The sequence below is a fragment of the Papaver somniferum genome, chromosome 9 (genome assembly GCF_003573695.1).
Source record: "Papaver somniferum cultivar HN1 chromosome 9, ASM357369v1, whole genome shotgun sequence".
Lineage (NCBI taxonomy): Eukaryota > Viridiplantae > Streptophyta > Magnoliopsida > Ranunculales > Papaveraceae > Papaver > Papaver somniferum.
The window spans coordinates 39,006,779-39,013,034 of NC_039366.1; the positions used below are offsets into that span (position 1 = coordinate 39,006,779).

The 6,256-nt window shown below is 38.6% G+C and overlaps 1 long non-coding RNA gene across 1 annotated transcript; it reads left to right on the plus strand.

Moving 5' to 3' along the window:
• The first annotated feature begins 277 nt into the window (after positions 1–277).
• LOC113309109 lies at positions 278–1,256 on the plus strand. The gene is made up of 2 exons (XR_003340324.1): positions 278–371; positions 502–1,256. It is a non-coding gene; the product is annotated as an uncharacterized LOC113309109 (long non-coding RNA).
• The last annotated feature ends 5,000 nt before the right edge of the window (positions 1,257–6,256 follow it).

The following is a 6,256-nucleotide window of genomic DNA, read 5'->3' on the forward strand; positions in this document are numbered from 1 at the left end:
GGTCATTCAGCTCCCACCCCTATGTGTACTTTGGGAGTTGCAGACTCGATTCTCAAGCAGGTACTCTCTCTAATTTCTACTTTTATGCTTTTTTTAAATGCGAGGAAATCCTTGTTCTGCACTGCTGATCTTTAAAATGCTTTTTCTCTTGTTAAAGAGTTGAAGAAACTGAAATGCTTTTTTTTTTCTTTCCTATTACAATTAGAAAAGTTGAGGAAAGTCATACTTATAGTCACTTTTTTTTTTCTTCTGATCAATTCTCCTTGCTAAGCATGGTGTTGAATTTGCTGCTGAGCATGTCCTTCCACTACTGTTACCACTTCTCATTGCAACAATTGAAAGGTCACCACTTTGCTGAAAGATATCCTCAGGTGGTTCAACTAAGTCATTACTCTGTATCTCTTTTCTTTTCCTGTATGGGTTTCTCTCACTTTATTCAATATGTCCGACGCATCTGAGCTGGAATAAATGTCTGCTTTTTTCCACCGTTCAATTTCGCAGGAAAATAGAAGAAAAGCGAGGTGTTTCTGTGACTGATTCTGGAACTCCCAAAATTAGGCAACATCTGTACTAAATGGAACTCCATCTCAACCATCTGTGAAAACAAGCCAACCTGTTTCTTCTGCACAAATAGACCAGCATGGGATGTAGATTGCGGTCCCATAAAAAAAGAGATCAATTTCCGCCAATCGTCTGAAACTAGCTGACCTTGCGGGTTCCACAAGTCAACAGATTCCTTCACCATGTCCCTCAATCGACTTAGAGTGGCCTCCTCGAGTTCAGGTGCTTCTCTCACTTAGGCGACATTGAGAAACAGAAACCAAACACTGAATCGTTTAGCCAATTGGCCCCAAGATCTAGTAACTTATAAACTAGTTGGGGCTTTGCCTCAAATAGTGCCATGGGATGAGCAATGGAACTCTTTCTTTGATGCAACTAATCAGACCATTGGGTGCAAGAGCACGCACAGTTCTTCAGGGTACTCACATTTCTTCAGGGTGTTCAAGACAGAATCAGGGTGCTCAAGACAGAATCAGGGTACTCACAGTTCTTCAGGGTGCTCAAGACAGAATCAGGGTACTCACAGTTCTTCAGGGTACCCCTTACTGGCCTGCGGAGAGGGGGCAAGACCCACCAATTCAAAACGTGTGTGCTGGTGACGGATTAAATTACTTATATAACTCAAAAAGTAATAAGAAGGTGTTTAGACTTTGGAACTGTATATATCCCGGCTTGAATAAATTACTTTTCGACTTAGTTTCAGAATGATTTTTACGTGCAAAAAAAATTGACTTTTTGGGGCACAAAATTTTCTTACTAATTTTTGGAATTGACTTCTAGCATAAGCTTTTGTATCCAAAGATGTTAGTATTAAAGAAGCTAGTTTTACTGTTAGAAGCAAATTATTTCCACTTCCCGAAGCAAAACCACTTTGTAAAAAAAAAAAAAGAAAGTCACTTAAGGCTAGACCTAGACTCATAGCCAAATAGGGTACCCTAGGCCTAGGGTGATATACTCTATTGACTTCTATGTAGTGTACATAGTTACGGACTGCCAATAAAAGCTGAGAGTGCACTAGCCATTTAACTCTATTGACAGGTGTAGTTCAAATCAATTATGCCGAGGTTCTTTCCAACTGCCATCAGTAATAGCAAAGTTCATAAAGGCTGTTATGAATTTTGAAAACGAAGAAAAAACGGGTCAAACCAAAGCATATGATGGTAGGTTCAAGAACTTGCAGTTGTTTAAGTACTTTTCAGTTTTTCTTGAAGCTGCAAATATCAACTTTCTTGTTGTGCTTTGGTAGGAGTATTCTCTTTCTCTGCATCAAACTGTACATCTAAATTGGAACTGAAGAGACTTTTCAATCGAACAGATTTTGCTGAAGGTCTCGGTTGACAACTCAATGACAGGTCAACTGCCATTGATAAGCTGCTGTGGATTTTCCTAATTGATTGGTTTTTGCACTCTCCTTTCAGCAAGAGGTACCAACTGTACGTATGTCAGGGCACCAGTGAAAGAGTTGGAACTACCAGCTACAACAAAATTTAACTCCAACTATTATAGCATCTTACATCCAACAAAGTCTATTTCTGGAGAAGATGATGTTAACAATTCCTACAACATGGCAACACCTACAATTTATGTCTAATGAAACATCAACTGATACATCTAGACTTATGTAATCTGTAATGGATGACTGATCCAAGTGTCCAACCTCCTACTCCAGCTCACCCACAGTCCTACAAATAAGCTTTAAAAAGCTCTATTCTCTGGTTGTGATTACATAGATTTGATTTACGCAAGCTTTAGGAGTTGAGTATTAGACTAAAGATAGAAAAAATCTGTGCACTGTAAAAGTTAACAGATATACAGAAACATCCAAATCCAATACAATAGTTTGAAATAGATTAGACTGAAAGTTACTAGATAGAAATTGCAAGCTACTTCCCTAAAAACACTGAAGTGAGAACACTATCCTAAACGAATCATCTCGATATCCTTGGATCCGAAAGAAAATCTAGTGCACCAAAGGCAGATGTATAGATCAACATGGAGTTCTTGAATCCGCAAATAGGAAGATTATAATTTGCTAAAAAGAGACAAATGAGTTCCACGGGTTTGAAAAGCAAGGATCACCTTTAAGTATCTGTCCAAGAGAGCAGTGGAAGTGTTAAGAATGTAAACTTGATTTTAGTTTAGAAGTGTCTAGAATTATCTAGGCCCAACTAGTCTATTGTATATTAGTCCATAATACTCTAGCCCATCTAGAGACTTCATGGCTATTAGAGCCCAAGTTCTCTAGAATATTCTAGTTAGTTGTAAAGTGAATGAGTCATGAATATTCTAGACCAAACTAGAGTAGTGAAGAGTTGGTTAAGAGATCCTATAAATAGGGCAATAGACATCATGGGGAAGATGTAATTGTAAGAAGTTGTATGTACAACTATAGTTTCGAGAGTGAAATAAAAATTCAGTTTTTTCATTGAGTGTTGTGAGCCCATTTTCAAATCATTCAATACCCATTTAGCCCATTAACTCCAAAATCATTTCCAATAGGAAGTACTGTTGCCATTGGTTATAGCACAAACGGCAGGAACACTCCACTTGCATCATCTACATGTCTATTATCCAAGCAGAGCTCTTCGAAGCTTCTGATTCGGATATTGAATCCCCGAACCAAGTGCTGCAAACCGACAAACAACATTCCGTTCGACCGGATTTAAATCTAAAACTTGGATTGTTGAAAATTTATCAACTTCCCAAGAATACATTTCTTCTATACGGTCTACAGAAATATCCTTGTGCAATTTTTTCCAGTTGATCTCATCAAGCACCCAAACACTCAGTCATTTCCCCTACTGCCATTTTAGCTTTAGCATAACAGACCCAGCCTCTTGCTCATGAAACTCCTCATCTGGCAAATTAATCAAACTACATAGACGATCAAGTGTCATTCACAAAACAGCTTCTCATGGAGGAAGGAAATGAAGATTACAATGTCCTAAGCTATATGAGAGGCTGCGACAATTCGGTTGTCATAGAAGATTATTATCGCATTACAGTACTCAAAAATAAAGATCAGTATCCGTCAAGATTGTTGTTGAACAGGGAATCCTTTTGCTCAATTTACATTACAAGGGAAATTATAATTATTCACTTATTCAGTGAGAAAATCCATCAAACAGTTATCCTACTGACTACTGAGATTAAACAAAATAGAGAAATGCAGCTTTGGTTTCAGAGGTACTAATTTATGAAGCACTTAACCTACTGAGATTAATGAAAGTTGAAAGAAACAACTTTGAGTTCAGTAACAAAATTTATTCAAACACTTTTAACCTACTGAAAATCATAAGAGTAGAAAATTTACTGAGATTGAGGAGGGAATTATTCGAGCTTCCAATTTGGATTCACAGAGACAATTTGTCAGTAAGTAGGTGATCCTTTGAGCTTCCAACTCGGGGTTTCCACAAAGTCGAGAGAGATAAAGAGAGAGAGAGAGAGAGATTTGAAGGTTATACAAAACACATTACCATGAAAGTAGAAAGAGATATTATGGTTGAAAAGATTGAAAATATAAAAAGGAAAATCGAATTTAGGGTATTATATCTTCACCACCTTGAAATTGAGAGCATCAGCATCAATGAAATCAATATATGAATTGCAATGATCTCCTCAAATGGATCTCATTATTCGCATTCAAAGCAGTGAAAAAATGGAGTGGTTTAACAAGTTAGGGAGCGAGAATTTTCGTCTCGGGTCTTCTTCTCTGTGCGGGCTCTACAGAAAATGCTATTTAAATATGCAATCATTCTTAACATACCGACAAATTGGACCACGGCATCACCGCCGGACACAATTTTTCTGATGGTCCCGGTGAGCCCCGCGCAGAAGAGCGGGGTCCGTTTTGGATTTGTTATGTGTCTGGTGGGTTTTTTCTCTTGGTTTTCTTCTTGGCGGGTCTGTTAAGAAGTTTTGTTAAATATGTGAGCAAATGCATGTTGTTGGATTAAAAATTTTATAGTAAACTAGTAACAAAAATAGATTAACAGACCGAGTGATGCTACGTTGACCTGGAATCTCCCGAGGAAAATTCCGAGAGACATAATAACTTTTGGGCCTACCTGGACAAAACAGGGTCTCATTCACTCGGAATTTTTCCGAGAAGATTCCACGACGAACTAAGCATTATTATAATAGACCATCATTTGCAACAACATAAAGACAGTCCTTCACATAAGTAGGGCCTAGCTTATCTATAAATGCCTCGCTAATTCCCACGAAAATGGGTCTTGCTTTGTGTTAGTGAGACGATTTTGGTGTTGTTTCAAATGACGGTTCGTATAAAATTATTGAGGTGGCATACTTTTCAGGTATGCTTAACGGATCAAAATCTAGATAGAGAGAGAGTCGGAGATTATAAGGTTATACAAAATACATTATCATGAAAGCAGAAAGAGAGATTATGATTAAAAAGATTGAAAATTTGATTGGGAAAGGGTATTATATCTTCACTACCTTGAAATTTAGAGCATCAGCAACAATGAATATACGAATTGCAATAATCTCCTCAAATGGATCTCATGATTCTTATTCAAAGCAGTGGAAAAGATGGAGTGGTTCAACAAGTTAGGGAGCGGGAATTTTCGTCCTGTGTCTTCTTCTCTATGCGGGTTCTACAGAAAATGTCATTTAAATGGAACTTTAAATGTATGAGAAAAGGCATGATGTTGGAGGTTGTGGGCCGATCCAAGTGAAAATGAAAGTGTAGATACACATTTCATCTTCCTCCGCGTGTCCACAAAGATACACGTGGAGGACATGCGACTGAGAGCATCAAGATATGATATCACACGTGGACAGCCAAGAGACACGCCTTGTCAAGATAGCGTCGCCACCCACCAGATCCAACGGTAGAGGATCGAGGAGACAGAAACACTAGAACACTGCGAAGCACTGGAGGATAACCCAAGAGTCACTTTATCCTATCCCCAGAAAGATCTAAGATCTACGGCTGGGGATAGTCAGACTGACGCAGACAAGACAGGGGCAGAGGACAACTGTCTACCGCGGACAAACATCTCAACTACCCGCATTAAATACCCTCAAATAGCATACATGTCAGTCAGCCTGTATTGGAAGCGCAGATAATACTGTGTATCCAGACAGAACACGCAGATGCAGCTGAGAACACGAAGACTTCTGCGTGAGTGGCACAAAACACAAGAGCATAAGGTTATAACGGGCTTCAGAAGTGGACCCCACGTAACCTCCCTATAAATACCCCTCTCTCCCAAGTGATGAGAGGCCGAAAAACATTGAGAGGAGAATAGGAGAGAGACAGAGAGATAGAGAAAGTTCCTCCTGCTACGCAGGCTTCATTCGACTATTTCTGTAACCCTCATACATATAATGAAAAACCCAATCCCGTAGACAGAGATCTAAGTGATGAATCATATAAGTTAATCGTTTCATCTATATTCATGCATTTATACTTTATATGTTCAATTCGATACTTATGGTATATCATGTGCGTACACTTTATATTTCGTCCACTATTTATCTTATTGTATGAGCCAAGAACAATGATTGTAGTTGATGAGACGAGGAAGAGTATTAGAACTCTGAGTCAAGGATTCGACATAACCTATCCATTCCCCTCAGGCGCAGCTTATTTACTGTATTGTCATGAGTCTGCACGCATTATTTGTGAATACTTAGATGATACCAGATTTTTGTGTTCACAATCTGG